This window comes from Armigeres subalbatus, unplaced genomic scaffold (assembly GCF_024139115.2).
Source record: "Armigeres subalbatus isolate Guangzhou_Male unplaced genomic scaffold, GZ_Asu_2 Contig1411, whole genome shotgun sequence".
Classification (NCBI taxonomy): Eukaryota; Metazoa; Arthropoda; class Insecta; order Diptera; family Culicidae; genus Armigeres; species Armigeres subalbatus.
In genome coordinates this window covers 97,789-117,402 of record NW_026942190.1, presented here as the reverse complement: position 1 = coordinate 117,402, position 19,614 = coordinate 97,789, and the positions used below count along the sequence as shown (strand labels likewise).

Here is a 19,614-nt window from a genome sequence, read left to right as displayed (position 1 = left end):
CCCGTCGACATGAGCGTTTTACTTTGGAAAGATCCAATAATTACGTAACGCAAAAATTGGGCATTTTTAACCAACCCCCTCCCCCCTATGTCACACTTTTTGTATGAAACATTTGAAATTTTTGTATGGATCGTCACACTTTGCTCAACCCCCCCCCCCTCTAAGCGTTACGTAATTTATGGACGCTCCGTTTCTGGTCAAGAGCCGAGTATAGTTGACGGGCTAAGACTTTGGCTCCTCTGGTTTTTGATCGCTCTATCGCGGCTTTGGCCTCTCTTCGCTCCTCTATCTTCTTCCAGGTTTCATTGGTGATCCATTGTTTTCTCTGGGTGAGCAGTTCGCCCAGATTGTTCTCGCTGGTGGTGATGAAGGCATTCTTGATGGCGGTCCATTGGTCTTCCACGCTGCCGCCTTCCGGAATATCTGCAGCACGCGTCTCCAGTTCTTCAACGAAGGACCGTTTCACCGTGGCATCTTCCAGTCGGCGTGTGTTGAATCGTCGTCCAACTCTTTCCTCCTGCCGACGAATCCGCGCAATGTGCAGGCGTATTTCGCCGAGATGGTGATGATCAGACGCGATATCGACACTACCTTTATTCCGTACATCAAGAAGGCTCTGTTTCTATTTTCGGTTGACGCAGATGTGGTCGATTTGATTTTCTATAAAGCCATCACGGGAGACCCACGTGACCTTGTGAACCGGTCGATGAGGGAAGAGCGATCCCCGATCACCATGTCGTTATTACCACAAAATTCTGCGAACAGCTCTCCGTTTTCGCTCATTTCTCCGAGACCATGGCGTGCCATAATGTGCTCATGGTTCGAGTTGTCGGATCCTATCTTCGCATTGAAGTCGCCCAAACAGATATTGATATCACCCTTCGGAATTGTAACTACTACGGCATTGAGTTGATTGTAGAAGTTCTCCTTGTTTTGCAGATTTGCAGCATCGGTTGGCGCATAACATTGGATTATAGTAAGGGTTCGGACCCGTGTTCTAAATCTGGCAACGATTATCCTTTCACTTATAGGTTCCCACTTCATAAGCGCAGAGTGTGCCTGAGCGCTTAGTAGGAAGCCAACTCCGCGATGCCGGGGAACGTGTTCACCTCGTAAACCAAAGTATAATAGAACTTGTCCCGACGGCGTTCTGTGTTCTCCAAAGTTTGGCCAACGGTCCCAGAATCTCAAGCTTCATGCGGCGTACTTCATTGGCAAGTTGTGCCAATTTTCCCTGCTAGGCTAGGGTTAAAACGTTCCATGTTCCTATTCGTGGCCGTTGTTTCGCGCTAAGAGTCGTCGCCGTAAAATCAGTCCGTATTCTTTCATTATCGGATTCTCGAACAAATTGATGTTTCGGGAACAGTAGGTTTTTGGCCCAAGGTTCCCTATCCACCGGGATGGGCCTGCCATCTTAGGTATAGCTTCCGGGGAATAGCATTTCTTGATCAGCCGCTGGATGTCAGAACAGACGCTATTGGAGCCGCACCTCCTTGGTGGACAGACGCTCGATCAGTCGGGTCAAATTTGCTTAAAGTCCCACCCAGCACCAGGACTAGGCTAGCGCGCTTTGAGCGGCACACAGTCGCTTTGATAGGGCCTGCTTGGGGACACATGCAGCTTTTTATAGAAGTTCAACAGAGCCCACTGTCGAATCCCACCACATCCTAGGCAGACCCCACAGGACGCACCCTCTCACTCTAGCTGATGTCAGAAGGACAACAGTACCCAGGCTGCACTACCAGCTAAGTACGCAACCTTTAGCTGGCGGTCAATTGTCATCGGAAGACCCGTGGAAGCGTGAGTATTGGAACTTGTGAGGACCAGAGCTATGTTAGGCGCCCCTTCCCGGATGTCAACTCACCATTTCGCAGCCCGGAAGTTCCTAATCGAACGGATTGATTCAAATGAATTTGTGATCTGACCCCTGACCCCTTTTTTATTATTATTCAGTTTTAGGTCACAACTTATTTTAAATTTTACGGTTATTAACATACCTTCAGAAAACCGGAATTAAACTGAACCACAACTTGTTTTTTTTGTGCACTATCCGTCGGCTCGGGTATGGACACTGTCCAATATTTGAGCGTGAGGTTAGGCGAAATAAGCTAAACTCACTTAACAAACTTTTTAAAACAAATATTTTTATGACAAAACTTTGATCCAGCTTCTTCTTCAATGGCGCTACATTCCAACAGGAACATGCTTTTCAGCTTAGTGTAACACAGTTACTGTTAGCATTTACATTTATTATTTGAAAGCTTTTTCATGCCTACCATTATTGCATGGGGATGGGATGGAAGCTGGTAATTTGGTAACCTACAAAATATTTAGATAATTTTGAGTTTCATAATTTTTTGGAAAAAAAAAAACCTAAATGTTGACAAGCATTTAGAATTCTCCCCTCTCTTTTTCTTATATTTCTTCCGACCTATATATTTCTATACAGCAAAAATACAGGATTTTTTTTGCAAGGCAAGAACCCAATACCTTTCCCACCAACACCCTAAAACTATAGCACTTCACTCGTTATCTTTTTCGAAACTATCACAATAATATGAAGTGAGAAAATCGAGTCATCCCACACCAATACTCCAAACAGGATCCTACTTCTTACAACCACCAACGACCTTCACCACACCTGTAGCTTCCGTTCAAGAAGTCTCTATACCTGTGCCATCAACAACGGCTCACACCGGGACCGGGACTCATCTCATTAGTGCGCCCCTCTTCTCCTTCGAACCGTTCGGAGGGCGACGCGGCGGTGGTGCGGTGGAATGACTTACTGACTGCCCTATGCCGATGCATAACTTAAAATTGCTCCGCTCATAATCTGCCTGTTCGTTCGTCCATTCGTTTCGATGGGATGCAACGCATTTCAACGCACTTAGGCTTAGGCGCACAGTCATCAGACCCATCGACTCTGGGCTGGCTGGCTGGCTGGCTCACCTGTTTTCCAAAGTGAAACCCACCCCATTAAGGTGAGCCTGTCTGTTTTGGGATTGGGATCGTTCCGGTCGGCCGGATCGGGCGATGCGATGGCAGCAGTGCATGTGCGTGGGAACGGGATGGGTGAACCGGTGTTGTGTTGTGGTGTTGTTATGTTGGTTCGATCGGGTTTCCTTTTAACCGTTCGAGCGCGCACTCTTCGGTTTTATGCTGGTCAGTGCTGCTCTGCTCGATAAGAAACAAAAGGAAGACCCGGCAGCAAATGGTACACGTGTCATTTTTAAAGGTATGCGGCGGCGGCGGCAGCAGCATTACTGTCTTGGGCAAATTGCCTTTTAATTTTGTGTTTAGTGTTTTAGATATCGGAGAAATTGTGTTTGCTTCAATCGTACACCGAATCAAATCAAGCGCCAAGCAAACGTTATGTTCTTCTGTCTACAAGCCAAATTATCGTTGTTCCATTGAATTCCCTTGAATATAAATTTACAGATCAGAGTGTCCATTTCCATTCAAAATCGTATTTCAGATTCCCGGTTTTTCCCTGTTGAAGGAACTGATACTAAAAATATTATAATCAGCGGACTACAACTTATTTCATTGTAGGGAGGACTTGGAGGCTCTTAGACTTGTTGAATCAGTTCCATTTTTGTCACATTTGAACCCGGAGGAATTAGAATCCACAAAAAAATTTCAATGGTTAAAGACCATATCCTAGAAATTCATTTATAACTTTTATTAGAATAGAAAAAGTAGAAGCACAATTTCTTGAACTGACTTAGGCTTGAGAGCCAGAACCTCAATTCTTTAAGACAAGGTTTAATCTCAAATATCCTTCAGGACCGTACACTAATTGCGTAAGCAATTTTTCTGGGTTTTTTAAATTTTGAATCTTTGGAATTTTGGTTTTCAAGATATTTTCGTGCCGTTCGTGAATTATATTGCCTCAAATAAAATGCTAAATCATTTTTATATATAGAGAAGATGTAAAAAGTTAAAGAAATATTTTAGATTTTTTTACCTTTCGGAATTTGCACTGTTGTAAAAAGTACAACACATTGAGTAAAAGTGAGATATCTCTTCAGGCAGATGACGAATTTGCACGAAACCAACATGTATTCCTCGCAAAATTAATTCTTTATCATTTGAGAGGATATTCATAGTGAGTCGATAGAATACTCTGTTGAATATGATTGAATGAAAGGCGCAGGGTCCTCAGGAAGGAAGGAATTATTTCTGAAAGTGCCCGTGAAAGTGAAGTTTTCTCACAGTTATGTAACACGTGGTGTGTCTGTCGTTTCGAGATGTGTGAGATTTTGAATTCCGTGTAATAAATGTTTTGAAAGAAAGGATGCAGCCACACCTTACACACAGTTCCGCTATTTACCACCAGTGGCAGGATCACGGAAACCTGGGCGGCCATTGGGGGTTGGTGTAGAAGGCGCCGTGATAAGCGAAAAGCTTCGAGGGGAAATTAGCTTGGTTAAGGGTATTTTTGATAAGGTAAATTTTTGGAGAGTAGTAAAGTAATTTATGAAGAGTTGGACCTCCTGGAGGTGGAACTCCTGGAGGAACTTCCGGAGGAATTTCTGGAGGAACATCCGGAGGAATCCCTAGAGGAACTTCCAGAGGAGTTCCCTGGAGAACTCCTTAAGGTTCATCCGCAGGATCTCCTGGATGAACACCCGGGTGAATTTCTGGAGGAACTTCTGGAGGATTTCCTGAAGGATCTTCCGGAGTAACTTCCCGCGGAATTCCTGAAGGAAATTCCGAAGAGGATCTCTTAAAGGAAGTTTTGGAAGAACTCCTGGAGGAACTTTCGGAAGAATTTCTGGATGAATTCATGGAGGAACTTCCTTGGGAATTCCCTAATGAACTCCATTCAAGAGGCTCGGAAGCCTCCTTTCAAGAGGCTCGGAAGCCTCCTTTCAAGAGGCACGGAAGCCTCCTTTCAAGAGGCACAGAAGCCTTCTTTCAAGAGGCTCGGAAGCCTCCTTTCAAGAGGCACGGAAGTCTTCTTTCAAGAGGCACGGAAGCCTTCTTTCAAGAGGCTCGAAAGCTTCCTTTCAAGAGGCTCGAAAGCCTCTTTTCAAGAGGCTCGAAAGCTTTCTTTCAAGAGGCTCGGAAGCTTCTTTAAAAGGCTCGGAGACCTCCTTTCAAGAGGCTCGGAGGCCCTCTTTTCAAGAGGCTCGGAAGCCTCCTTTCAAGAGGCTCGGAAGCCTCCTTTCAAGAGGCTCGAAAGCTTCCTTTCAAGAGGCTCGAAAGCTTCCTTTCAAGAGGCTCGAAAGCCTCCTTTCAAGAGGCTCGGAAGCTTTTTTTCAAGAGGCTCGGAAGCCTCCTTAAAAGGCTCAGAAGCCTCCTTTCAAGAGGCTCGGGAGTCTCCTTTCAAGAGGCTCGGAAGCCTCGTTTTCAAGCCTTCAAGGCTCGGAAGCCTCCTTTCAAAAGGATCAAAAGCCTCCTTTCAAGAGGCTCGGAAGCCTCCTTTCAAAATGCTTGAAAGCCTCCTTTCAAGTGTCTCGAAAGCTTCTTTTCAAGAGGCTCAGAAGCCTCATTTCAAGAGGCTCGGGAGCCTCCTTTCAAGAGGCTCGGAGGCCTCCTTTCAAAAGGCTCAGAAGTCTCCTTTCAAGAGGCTCGGAAGCCTCCCTTTCAAGCCTTCAAGGCTCGGAAGCCTCCTTTCAAGAGGCTTGGAAGCCTCCTTTCAAGAGGCTTGGAAGCCTCCTTTCAAGAGGCTTGGAAGCCTTCTTTCAAGATACTTGGAAGCCTTCTTTCAAGATACTCGGAAGCCTCCTTTCAAGAGGCTCGGAAGCCTCCTTTCAAGAGGCTCGGAAGCCTCCTTTCAAGAGGCTCGGAAGCCTCCTTTCAAGAGGCTCGGAAGCCTCCTTTCAAGAGGCCTGGGAGTCTCCTTCAAGAGGCCTGAAGCCTCCTTTCAAGCCTTCAAGGCCTGGAAGCCTCATTTCAAGAGACGTGGAAGCCTCCTTTCAAGAGGCTCGGAAGCCTTTTTTAAAGAGACTCGGAAGCCTTCTTTCAAGAGGCTCGGAAGCCTTTTTTAAAGAGACTCGGAAGCCTTCTTCCAAAGGGCTTGGAAGCCTCCTTTCAAGAGTTCCGGAAGCCTTGTTTAAAGAGACTCGGAAGCATTCTTTCAAAAGGCTCGGAAGCCTCCTTTCAAGAGGCTCAAGCCTCCTTCAAGAGGCTCAGGAAGCCTCCTTTCAAGAGGCTCAGAAGCCTCCTTTCAAGAGGCTGGAAGCCTCCTTTCAAGAGGCTGGAAGCCTCCTTCAAGAGGCCTGGAAGCCTTCTTGCAAGAGGCTCGGAAGCCTCCTTTCAAGAGGCTCGGAAGCCTCCTTTCAAGAGGCTCGGAAGCCTCCTTTCAAGAGGCCTGGAAGCCTCCTTTCAAGAGGCTCTGAAGCCTCCTTTCAACAGGCCTGGAAGCCTCCTTTCAAGAGTCCTGGAAGCCTCCATTCAGGGGGCCCGGAAGCCTCCTTTCAAGAGGCTCGGAAGCTTCCTTTCAAGATACTCGAAAGCCTCTTTTCAAGAGGCTCGGAAGCTTTCTTTCAAGAGGCCCGGAAGCTTCTTTATAAGGAGCGGAGACCTCTCTTTTCAAAACCTCTCCTTTCAAGAGGCACGGAAGCCTTCTTTCAAGAGGCACGGAAGCCTTCTTTTGAGAGGCTCGAAAGCTTCCTTTTAAGAGGCTCGAAAGCCTCTTTTCAAGTGGCTCGGAAGCTTTCTTTCAAGAGGCTCGGAAGCTTCTTTAAAAGGCTCGGAGGCCTCCTTTCAAGAGGCTCGGAGGCCTCCTTTCAAGAGGCTCGGAAGCCTCCTTTCAAGAGGCTCGGAAGCCTCCTTTCAAGAGGCTCGAAAGCTTCCTTTCAAGAGGCTCGAAAGCTTCCTTTCAAGAGGCTCGAAAGCCTCCTTTCAAGAGGCTCGGAAGCCTTCTTTCAAGAGGCTCGGAAGCCTCCTTAAAAGGCTCGGAAGTCTCCTTTCAAGAGGCTCGGGAGTCTCCTTTCAAGAGGCTCGGAAGCCTCCTTTTCAAACCTTCAAGGCTCGGAAGCCTCCTTTCAAAAGGCTCAAAAGCCTCCTTTCAAGAGGCTCGGAAGCCTCCTTTCAAAATGCTTGAAAGCCTCTTTCAAGATGCTCGAAAACTTCGTTTCAAGAGGCTCGGAAACCTCATTTCAAGAGGCTCGGGAGCCTCCTTTCAAGAGGATCGGGAGCCTGCTTTCAAGAAGCTCAGAAGTCTCCTTTCAAGAGGCTCGGAAGCCTCCATTTCAAGCCTTCAAGGCTCGGAAGCCTCCTTTCAAGAGGCTTGGAAGCCTCCTTCCAAGAGTCTTGGAAGCCTTCTTTCAAGAGGTTCGGAAGCCTCCTTTCAAGATACTCGGAAGCCTCCTTTCAAGAGGCTCGGAAGCCACCTTTCAAGAGGCTCGGAAGCCTCCTTTCAAGAGGCTCGGAAGCCTCCTTTCAAGAGGCTCGGAAGCCTCCTTTCAAGAGGCTCGGAAGCCTCCTTTCAAGAGGCTCGGAAGCCTCCTTTCAAGAGGCTTGGAAGCCTCCTTTCAAGAGGCTCGGAAGCCTCCTTTCAAGAGGCTCAAAAGCCTCCTTTTAAGAGGCTCGGAAGTATCCTTTTCAAGCCTTCAAGGCTCGGAAGCCTCATTTCAAGATTCTTGGAAGCCTTCTATCAAGAGGCTCGGAAGCCTTCCTTCAAGAGACTCGGAAGCCTTCTTTCAAGAGGCTCGGAAGCCTCCTTTCAAGAGGCTCGGAAGCCTCCTTTCAAGAGGCTCGGAAGCCTCCTTTCAAGAGGCTCGGAAGCCTCCTTTCAAGAGGCTCGGAAGCCTTATTTCAAGAGGCTCGGATGCCTCCTTTCAAGAGGCTCGGAAGCCTCCTTTCAAGAGGCTCGGAAGCCTCCTTTCAAGAGGCTCGGAAGCCTCCTTTCAAGAGGCTCAGAAGCCTCCTTTCAAGAGGCTGGAAGTCTCCGTTCAAGAGGCTGAGAAGCCTCCTTTCAAGAGGCTCGGAAGCCTCCTTTCAAGAGGCTCAGAAGCCTCCTTTCATGAGGCTCGGAAGCCTCTTTTCAAGGGGCTCAGAAGCCTGATTTCAAGGCGCGCGGAAGCCCCCTTCTAAGAAGCTCGGAAGCCTCCTTTCAAGAGGCTCAGAGCCTCCTTTCAAGAGGCTCGGAAGCCTCCTTTCAAGAGGCTCGGAAGCCTCCTTTCAAGAGGCTCGGAAGCCTCCTTTCAAGAGGCTCGGAAGCCTCCTTTCAAGAGGCTCGGAAGCCTCCTTTCAAGAGGCTCGGAAGCCTCCTTTCAAGAGGCTCGGAAGCCTCCTTTCAAGAGGCTCGGCAGCCTTCTTTTCAAGAGGCTCGGCAGCCTCCTTTTCAAGAGGAACTTCCGGGTGGAATTCCTGATGGAATGTACAGAGTTAATTTTTGATGAACTTCCGACGAACTCGTCGAGGAACTTCCGAAGAAACTCCGGGGAGTTTTTGACTTTTGAAATCAGTTCACGCCGACCCACGCCGCCGCGCTACCACCGACGATTATCAACGGCGTGACGCCGTTACGCCGCCGCCGCTGACTGAAAATGATCTATCACGCAGCGCGTCGCCGATAAATTTTCAACCGGCGAACAGGTCTACTAGAAATTCTTTGAGAGCTCCAGATTTTTTTTTAAACAGAATTGATTAACAATAGTTTGAAAGCTGTTCAAGTTCCTCCATAGTTTTCTAATAAATTCTTCAAATTCCTCTTAGATTAATTGGTTTTTGTGAAAAAAAAAACCATCAGAAATTATTTATCATTATTTGAAACTTTTGAAGATATTTATCAATAAGTTGCATAAGGAACTTTTGAGAATTTCTTGCTTTTTGAGTTTCTCGAGAAATTTCTTCATTAATTTTTAGCAGCTGGATCAGGTGGTAGCTGGCAATAGCCCAGGATGAAGATCTTTCAATTGGTGGTGTGATTCATTCTTACATATGTAGTGGATTGAACATTGAAAAAATTCTACAAACAGCTCAAAGGAAAAAAAATTCATGTTTTCACAATATAATCCCCCTAATCATATCATAAAACATCGACATGATATGCAAACAATACATCCATAGCTTAGTAAACGGTTCAAAACTTAAGTTTCGGTAATTTAAAAAAAGTTCCTATTTTTGATAAATTCACCAACATAATGAGATGTCCGTCAAAAATAATGTTGAACTTACATGTTAGGAGGAAAACTGTTCGTACTCATAAACTATAGCCATTAGTTTAAGTCTGATTCGTGAACAAAAAGCTTTATTTTTGAATTTTTTTTTTTTTCACTTTTATAATAATTCAACAAATTTTATGAAAAAGGCAGAGGCTCATAATTCTGAGACTATTAGAAATGCAATGCAGAAATCAATTGAGAAGAATAGACTTCAAATATAACCAACATAGTCACCCAACCAGGAGATGGCAGATTTGAATACAGTTCTGCATAAGAACCTTACAGAAACTGTATAATAATTGGGCATATACAATTCTGTAAGCTTTTTATACAAATATTGTTTTAAAATAATACAGATTTGTATTATTTTAATACAATATTTGTATAAAAATCTTACAGAATTGTATATGCCCAGATTTTATGCAATAATTGTCAGATTTGTTTTTTGGGTGTAGTGAATCGAGATAAGTATGTAACAACTTCAAATACTCACGACGTCTCAAATAATTCTATATTTTGAACACATTTTTAAATTTTAAATATTTTAATTAATCCTATTGTATCATTTTTACCGAATGTTGAAAAAATCATTTCTGAGTTACTCAGATTATTGCCAAACAATTTATTTCCTAATGATAGTTGCTCAAGACATAACAAAAAAATAAATTCACAACAATGGTGATGAATGTTTTCGCTTTTCCCGACTGGATGGACAATCTGACAGATGCATACCTATTACGACCTTAACAACAACGAATTCATAATAATGATTTCCAACTGTTCATATGGTTAACAGATTGACTTGCATCATGTTGCATTCGACCTGTTCGATCACTGTTGAATTTGATTACGATCATCCATTATTGCGATGAATAGCTATGATAAAAATAGAATGATAAATCTGGAATCAATATTTGGTGGAGGAGAAGATTACAGCATGGGCGAAATTGCTGCATCATCGGAAGTGGGCGAACGATTCACGCTACGAACAAGCGCAGCACAGACAAAACTCAATTTTGCAGAATAAAAAACGCTATCAGAAAGATCGATATCGAAGAAATGGAGCAACTGTACCACGACTTGTTCAAGGCGTCGGGTTATGTTCAAGGCGGGTTATGTGCGTAGTTCGAGTTTCAGGGAGGCTCTCGAGCCCTTGAAACGCGCAGAGGGTTACTGCGAGGTGATGGAGATGATAGTCCTTCGCGTTGGATGGAGGTAATATGAAACACAGGGATTGACACGAGTGGAACGATTTCCACAAGGTGCATCCAGCTATTAGACTTTGCCTAAAACATTGATATTATGACACATAACGTTATTAAGGTTAAGGAAGCTTATATTAGACTGAAAAGGAAAGGCAAGCGAATTGAACTTGTCGTCAATGTCTTGAAGGCGAAGTACATTATAGAAAAACGGTCAAGAGGAAGAGAATTTGAATCTTTCTGGTGGAAGAGGATATGCGAACTGTCAAAAGAGTTAAGCGTGGTTGACGACGTGCAGCTATGGACCGAGTAGAATGGAGAAACCTTTAATGTGCGACACATGCCACTCTGGCCTCAGTTTGAATAAATATTAATAATAATCAATCTGAAAAATAACGAAGTCGCTTGTGACGCAAGTACGTATGAGATGATCAAAAAAATCAAAACCGGTTCAACGGAAGATTATTTAGACTAACTAAACGCATCACGCCTAGAAAAGGTCAAACCTCAAAATCAACAGTATTGCAATTTATGCCTATCCTGGACCAATCTCATTCATGAATTCTATGTATAATATGTTAAATATGGTAAATCAGTTTAAGAAACTAAAAAATATACCTATTTCTTGTTTTAGGATAGCTCAACCGAGGGTTGTTGACGAATACGATTCACATTGGGAGCCAATCCAATGCCAACCAAATCAACCACTCATAACCTCCATCCACCTTCATACATAATAAACTATCAAATGCGTCACGGAATTCCAACTGTGCGCACGAGCGCGCACGGCCGAAGAAATTCCATTTTAGCACTGGCGTGGACCATAGTTTTCGTCGATTTCCCAATCACTGATGGCTGAGCAGAAAGCGAAATTCTTGTCCCAGGCCGCGCTGACGTCGATGAAAGTGGCATTTCAACGTTCGCGGTGACGAGACGACCCACGGCAACCAGCCATCAGCTGCGGGGATTAGTTTTGGCAATGGGTTGCGAATTAATTGTTAATCCGAAAACCAACCTGCTTCTGATGTTGTGATGGCTCTTCCTTCTGATTAGTGGCGGGGATTTTTTTTTAATATTCACTGGTTGAACTGGTTCTCGCTTTGTGTGAAACACAGAGATGTCGACGTTTGAAACATTTGATTTTTCGTTTCACAAACGACGACTTCGGTAGGTTTTATTCTTTAAGAGTGTTTGATCTTTTACCATATTGTTTACCTCTGACGCCATGAAATACCACGAAACTACATCATATGAATTTTGTATGAAAGGACCAGTTTGGTTGGGTTCAGAACAATAAGCCATACTTAATAAGTTAAGAAGGGTTCTACGCTCCCCGAGTGATATACACGGCCAACTTCTTTTATTTCATGGCATGGCAATAAGCCATGGCAAAAATTAAAAACAAGGGTCAAATCAACTTTTTAACATAAATTTACAAATAACGTAAGAGGTGGTACAGTGGTACTGTTTTAACTCACTTCCGCGACTCATATTCCGAACATTATTTTCAATATCTCAGAATTTTTTTTGTTACCTTTGATGTATCTGATTTCTTCTCTTCTGCAAATCCAGGATTTGTTTGCTATTTGAGACCTCAAATAATATGTCTCTCATTTTATTATGACTAAAAGTACAAAACGGATTACATGAATCGTTTAGGACTCCAAACTTTAGATTTCACGCGCCTTCATTGGCATTTTTGTACGGAATAAGATTGTATTCAAAGTAACCAATTTTCACGTTGGACAATGTCTATGGAAACTTTTGATAATTTACGGCTGCTATAGATCAACTGCAATGTTTACTCGCTCAAGATCAAAACAATCGAGCTAAAGGATTTCGTGGAAGAGAAGGAAATAGGTAAAAAGGAATAGGTCTTGGCGTTCTTTACCGAAACGCACCTTAAAACACAGGTGAACGTCAACATCCCGCACTATCGCATCATATGACTCGACCGTTCGACCAGGAGAGGTAGTGTGACCATCGCTCTTCGCAAAAGCATCTACTGTCTACTTCCAGTGTCATGAGGCCATCGGTGTCGAAGTTACTACTTCTGTCAGCACAATTACGCTCATCGCGGCGTACTTCCAAACTCCAGCCAAAGCCGGAGATTGTTTATCGGGCCGCCCTACGGAGGGACATCGTCAAGCTAACACGGAGGCAAGACCAATATATCATTGCCGATGACCTGAATGTCAAATATAAAGTCTGGGACAAGTCAGGTCAACATAAAGCCAAGTCGCAGCAATCAAAACGGCACCATCTGTAGCAACGACATGGAGGAAGGCCATTACACGAACCTAAGCCCGGATTCTTTCACTTGGCTGAGTCGGTTCAGAGTGCAATCGACATCAACATCCAACATAACAAACATGGACGACCACATCTCGCAGTCAGTTGTCTACCAGGAGTTCAGCTCGGATCACTATCTGGTGGTGGCGGAAGTGGGTTTCTTGATTAAACGGCATCAGCAATCTTGGCACCAGCAGCTGAGTTCAATGCAAGAGGCGATCTCGATGGCCCGGGAACAACATGAACCAACGGCGGACAGGTAAGCAACACCCTAACCATTGATATATTGATACACCAAAGATTTGATTCGTCTGCGAAATGTCACTCGCAGGCAGTACCAACGTACTGGGTTGTCTGCGCTTGAGGCACGTTCCAATCGGTTGACCAAGATCTTCCAGGGCAGAAAGGAGCATCTAATTAAACGCTTTTACATAGGGGGAAAGACGGCTTTGGCAGGTTTTGTTCTATTATTGGCAGTGGGGTTTTTGTCGACCAAATTTTATGAAATTTGGCCACAATATTCTTTGATATGCAAAGAATGTTTAGGCCAAATTTGAGCCTAGTCAGTCATAAAAAAAAACCCCTGCCAATAATAGAACAAAACCTACCAAAGCCGTCTTTCCTCCTATACACTATTGCACGGATATGTATCTTGTGTGGGAAGTACAACGAATACACCATGCCCAGGGTGTCGAAAAAGTTTCCAACCCGGAATATGATATTTTCGGGTTGGAAACTTTTCCGGAACGAGACCGAGAATCGAACTCGCTATCTCCGGATTGGCAATCCTACGCCTTTGCCCGCAAAATTACTGAAGACCCCGATTTTATTACGTAAAGGAATCCTATTCGCTCATGCGTGTTAAAAAATATTTTTTTGAAAAGGAATCTCATTCGCTCATACATGAAGACTAGAGTGATTCAAATTTTGACTTTTTTGCCCCCCGAAGCTTAAACGATTGCATTTGCCTTTTTATTAACCCACCTAAATTTTTAGCTAATTTGAATGTAAATTGATTCAGCACGCGTGGTTTGAAGTTTGTATGAAAATTGCTATGAAAACAGTAACTTTCATGGAAAACCGTCCCCCCAACGCTTCCCTTCAAGCTCTAAGAACATATAAATACATAGGCAACATGGGAAATTTTACAAGGAAACAAGCCGTCTTTGTTGCGAAACGATTTGATGCTCACAAGAAAAGTTAATAAGAAAATACTGAATCGTGGGAAATTCAATTTAACAGTAAAAGAATAACATCAATATCAATAATGCGCATATTTGTTTTCTTCATAACTTTGCTTCCAAACGAGAAATCGCTTCGCAACAACAACTGCCTTTCAGCTTGAGAAGTATTCTGTGTAGGCAATGTGTTGATTATATTTTAATAGTGCATGGGCCACCTCACGGAATGGTCTTCCACATAAGGGTCAGTTTTCACAGCAATTTCCATGCAAACTTCAAATGATGTGTGCACAGTCAAATTACATCCAAAATTGCTAAAAATTTAGGAAGATTATTAAAATGGCAAATGCAATCGTTTAAGCATCGGGGGGTAAAAAAGTCAAAATTTGAATCACTCTAATGAAGACATTACTTCTATATGTCGATCTTATTCACCATCGGCACCATATGCTTCATATTCTACTTTATAAATATCCGAACAAATACACTCTTCGAAAGAAGGGATCACATCAACCCTTTCCTTAATCTGAGCAAATACCTGAACTAAAAGAAGGAATCATATCCTCTCTTGCCTTCTACTGGGCAAATGCATTCCTCCAGAAGAAATCATATCATATCGCTTTCGCGGCGTCGGTCAACCGGGCGGGTTCCGAGCCCGAGGACGGAAAGGGGTCCTCGTCAAGGCTGGGGTAGGCGTAGGCACCGCGTCGGCAAGTCCCTCTGTGTGTTGGCGAACAGACCCTATCGCAGAGAGGTCAATTTGGGGTGCACGCGGCATCATCATTCTTGATACCAGTCGTGCAGCCAGCGGGTCGGGGATGTAGTCCTGCCTCCCTCGTTTGCTGTCGGAGGTGGTTCCTAACCCCGCACTTCCTGGACAACCCAGGATGTCTGTTGAGCAGATTCCCCCTCCATTGCTTAGGAAGACAATAAAAAAGAAGAGATCATATCTCCCCTTGGCTTAAACTAAGCAAATGCCTAAATTGAAAGAAGGCATCATAAACTCTCTTGCCATCTGGCAAAATGCATCCATGAAAGAAAGAATCATATCACCCCTTGCCCTAAACCGAGTAAATGTCTGAATTGAAAGATGGCATCATATCCTCACCTGCCTTCTACCGGGCAAATGGATCTCTCAAAGAAGAGATCACTTACTCCCTTGCCTTAAACCAAGCAAAGACTAAATCGGAAGAAGGAGTCATATCCTCTCTTGCCTTCTGCCGGGCAAACGGATCCGTTGAAAGAAGGGTTCATGTCTCCAGTTGCCTAAGACCGAACAAATGCCTGAATCAAACGAAACAACCACATCTTCTTGTGCTTTCTGTCAGACAAATGCATCCCTCGAAAGCAGGAATTATACCTTTCCGTGCCTTAAAGCGTGCAAATACCTGAATTGAAAGATGGAATCATATCCTCCCTTGTCATCTGCCCGGCAAAAAAGATGGTAAGACACAACATCTCTCCTTTAATGCAAAAGCGACAATAATTATAAAGAATTGAGCATTAGTTCCGAAGTTGGTGATTTCACAATTATTATGCCAAATGACCATTATGCCAAACGACCGTTATACCAAATCCAAGACTTGGAACATTCCACCTTTGATCCCATTAGACAACAATGGATCTACGGATCGCTTGATCCTGCAGAGAAGGTATCCGAAATAGGTCGCCACTTCGTCAGGTCGCACAATCTTGGACAGACCATCGTCAGGCCACACGAAGCAGCCGTTAACAATCCTGATAACATCATCCATTTGACTCCCAACGACTTCTCGGAGGAGTTGGAGATCTCAGCTGGCGAATTGACGGCCTATATCAAATCATCAAAAACATGAAGGCCCTAGGCTTCGACAACACCCTGAATCTCGAACTTAAACACATGCGTGCTTGGTTTATCAAGCACATTTTGCTGATATTTAATCAGTGTCTCCATCTTGGCTACTTCCCATCGTCTTGGAAGTCAGCCAAAGGTATCCCCATCCGGGAGCGTGGAAAGGAACCTTCCTTACCCAAAAGTTATCGTCCCATCAGCCTTCTCTCAGGGTTATCCAAACTGTTCAAAAAGGCGATTCACCGCCGGCTACTCGAGTCTGCTGAAAATCATAACATCTTGCTTGAGGAACAATTTGGTTTCCGACGCTGTCAATCGTACACCAACGTTCTCATACGGGAATACGGGACAAGTTCGTTCCTAAAACCTTCACAATGGCCCTACTGGATGTCGATAAGGCACTCTACAATGTTTGGAATAATGGCCTGGTGCACAAACTACAACGCTACAATCTACCCAGCTACTTGGTGAAAATCATCACCAACTATCTGTCGACGAGGACATTCCGGGTCTCAATCAGTGAAGCGAGTTCCGATGCGCATGGCATCATCGCCCTGCTGTTTAACCTGTTCATCTCCAACATGCCAGAAGCTCCAGAATATGGCATTCTGTCTCTGTTCGCAGATGACTGAGTGTGCGAAGAACGGTGGACAGCTTTTCCCTTGAAAAAGACTCAATAAACGGGCCGAAAAGTTGAACAATGCAAATGAGAACCCGTTTGAATATTTTTCAGACTGAAGAAAAGGCAGAAGACCAGTACAAATTTCTCAGTCGAAAAATTAACTATTTGTTCACAAAACTTGGGTTGATTTCGGATTCGAAACTGGACATATCTTGTGGAATTTCTGCGCTATTAGCCTAGTAATAAAACCAAATAATGGAAGCGATAGTTCGAAGGTAATGCAAGTCAAGGGCCGGATGTAAATAAATCAATTAAATCGAAACCCAACTTTTATTGTTTACACGGAGATTTTCATTTACTTTAGGTACTTTTTGTGCTATCTCTTTCTCCCTGCTGAAAAATTTATCCATTTTTTTAAGTTCGGCGGTATAACCCATTAATGAGTTATGCCGCCGAACTTCAAAAAATGGTTAAATTTATCTGCAGGCAGAAAGAGATAGAATATAAAAGTACCCATTAATGGGTAAATTGAGTTTCTCCGTGTATGGCAAGTGAACAAACATCTGAGCCACGCAATATGGACGGACCTGGTTCGGGAAGCCTTATTTCACAAACCGAAGATTCCTTAATATCATTTATCAATTTTCTGAATCGGTCCAATCGGTAAGCTACTTTTTGATACTCCATACAATGATCTCTTTTGCACCGACTTCTAAAACAGCTTATATGAGGTTATGCAAAATCATACTTTATGAAGATATTAACCATCAAAGTGTATGCAAATTAAGAAAATTTGCATGACGAGTTTCATTCTTTTGATTCAAGATATGACGAACGATGAAAAAAATGGTGATTAATCTACCCAAGCGGTGTTATATGCCTGCGGTGTTTATTTGATATTTTTTCCAACGGGTACGGTTAATACTATGAATGCTGAAAAAATTAAGTTTTCGAACGTATTGCACACGCTAACTTTTACAATGACGAAAAATAGGCTTTAACATAATAAATTAGGACCAAAATTAATAAACTCGTCTTAGACGGTTTATTGAATGGCCTGAAGCATAAATCTAATGGATTAAATCGAACATATTCCAGGATGTAACAACAGTCGATGTTGCACGTCATGACGTCAAAAAATAACGTCCCCAGAAGCATGATTCGACGGCGAATGGTTGCAAGTCAATCATAGCACAACTATTTTGGTATGGAGCAAGGTTGGCTGGATCATTCTATGGTGAACGGCACTAAACGTAGTTGATGAAGCACACCTCTATTCTCTTGATGTGGTTTATATGAACGGAGTGATACAGAACCCAATTTTGTACTCCATACTCGAGTATGCTACGAACCAAAGCACAGTGCTATGTTACGCCGTAAGTATCCGAGCATTGCGTTGGCTTTAGCGATGGTAACTGAGTAATGCTCAGTAAACCGAAATTTACTGTCGAGTACGATTCCAAGATCTTTGATCGATGTAACCCTCCGAAGCACTGTTCGACTCAGACAATAGTCGTAAGTGCCAAACACGCTCAGAAGTATAATATATGCATTTAAAAAATTGGGTTTCAGCCATAACTTCCAAAATTAATGTCCTGTCTGTCCCGCTTTGATTATAATATTGACAGAAAATAGCATTCCTTTGCGAAAAGTTGAGTATCCTTTTGAAAACTATCTAAGGTTTGAATTTCAGATGCATAACTTACTGACATATTATGTTAATCAATAATTAAAGCTTTCGTTTTCCTGCAAACAACACAAATCTTAACAGGTATTTTTTTTATTATTTGGTGTGTGACTCTATTCTCACGCTTTATGACAATAAAAGTAGGTCAAAGCGTGACGCCGCCGTCGAACAAAATTTGGCAAAACGATTTTTTTTCTGCAGAGCACAGGTATAGGGTCCACCTGTTTCGCATGTTGATGGAACGAATTTTTCGACTACGGACGGTTGAGTTGAATCCAACAGTAGTAGACAGAAACAAATATTAATGGCATTATTAGGTAGAGGAAAATGGAGGAAGTCGATTGAGATAGGAAAAATATAAACAAATATAATAGTGTCTATGTATAACACGAAAGTTGCTGAAATCTGCGCAGAACATCACACCATTAGTAGAGTATGTCATCGTGTTCGTATACGTTTGATTGGATTTTTGGTTCGATTTTTAAACCAGACACCAGGCAAGTTAATGCCGACGCATTTCGCAGCAACTTGGTCAAATGTTGACAGCAGCGTCTCAGATTTTAATAAAACTTTTTGGACATGTAATGAAATTATTGAAAAAACGTGAATTGTGTCCGACGCAGAAAAAAGTCGATTTGCAAAAACAACACCATTTTTGCCAAGAAAATTATATTCTTATTATAATCTCAGAATGCAATGAAACTCAATTTGTTATGAGATTTTGTCTATTTTAGCAAGCTGGTATCGAAAGTATACCATCGAGAATTCCATTTGAAAGGGTATATCTTCTATCTTCTTCTATGTATATAATAAAAATGAAATGGCCTGTGTTCGTATCCGCTTAACTCGAAAACGGCTGGATGGATTTTCTCAATTCCTTCAACAAATACGTTCGTTATCATTTCCGACGGGTTTATGAGGTATTCTCCCATGTGAAAATAAAGTGTAAAGCTAAGAAAATTGTGAAAAACTAAAACTTGGTTGTGTATGGGAACCTTTGCATGGGCATTTGAAAACGCATATTTTCGCCTACTATGCAGGACAACGTCTGCCGGGTCCACTAGTATCTCATATAAATACGATATTATTCTTTTGCTCTCTTGTTTGTTCTGAGGTAAAATCAGGGAGGAGAATATTATAACAGGATTTCAAGTGGATGCTGTACCGTGGGGCATCGAAATCCGTACACTTAGGCACCTTAGTATATGAAAAAGTCATCAGAAAATAGGAATCTAATGTCAATAAAACGTTTGTCATTGACACAGGAGCACGAAGGCTTCTACTTGTGGAGTGTTTCACATTTACTCATTAAAAACCACGAAAAACATTATAAAATAATGAATTAAATCAACTACTCCTGACTCGAAATCCGTCCACCGTGGACGGATTTCGAATCAAACGATCAAAATCCGTACAGCTATTTTTTAACTAAATTTTTAAATTGAAACAGTCTGATTGAGCAACCTACCACTGTAAATAGTTAGATGCGCACCTTGAGAAGGGATCCCTTCAATTTGAATTCCGCTTATCTTGTGTAATGATTCGCAATTAGCAATTAAAACACAGTCACTTTTGGTGCAATTATGCTCTACCCGAAAACAAAATGGCGGCACAAACTCCGCGTTTGGTGGGTAGAGATTTATTTTTAATTTTTGTTGTTTTAATTTCAAAGCTTTTTTT

At 42.9% G+C, this 19,614-nt stretch overlaps 1 protein-coding gene across 2 annotated transcripts in view; it reads right to left on the bottom strand.

The window, feature by feature from the left end:
- The window catches only part of LOC134202793 (RNA-binding protein fusilli-like), a 301,692-nt gene that overhangs the window by 270,983 nt on the left and 11,095 nt on the right, over nucleotides 1-19,614 (bottom strand). The gene's annotated exons all lie outside the window — the stretch shown is intronic.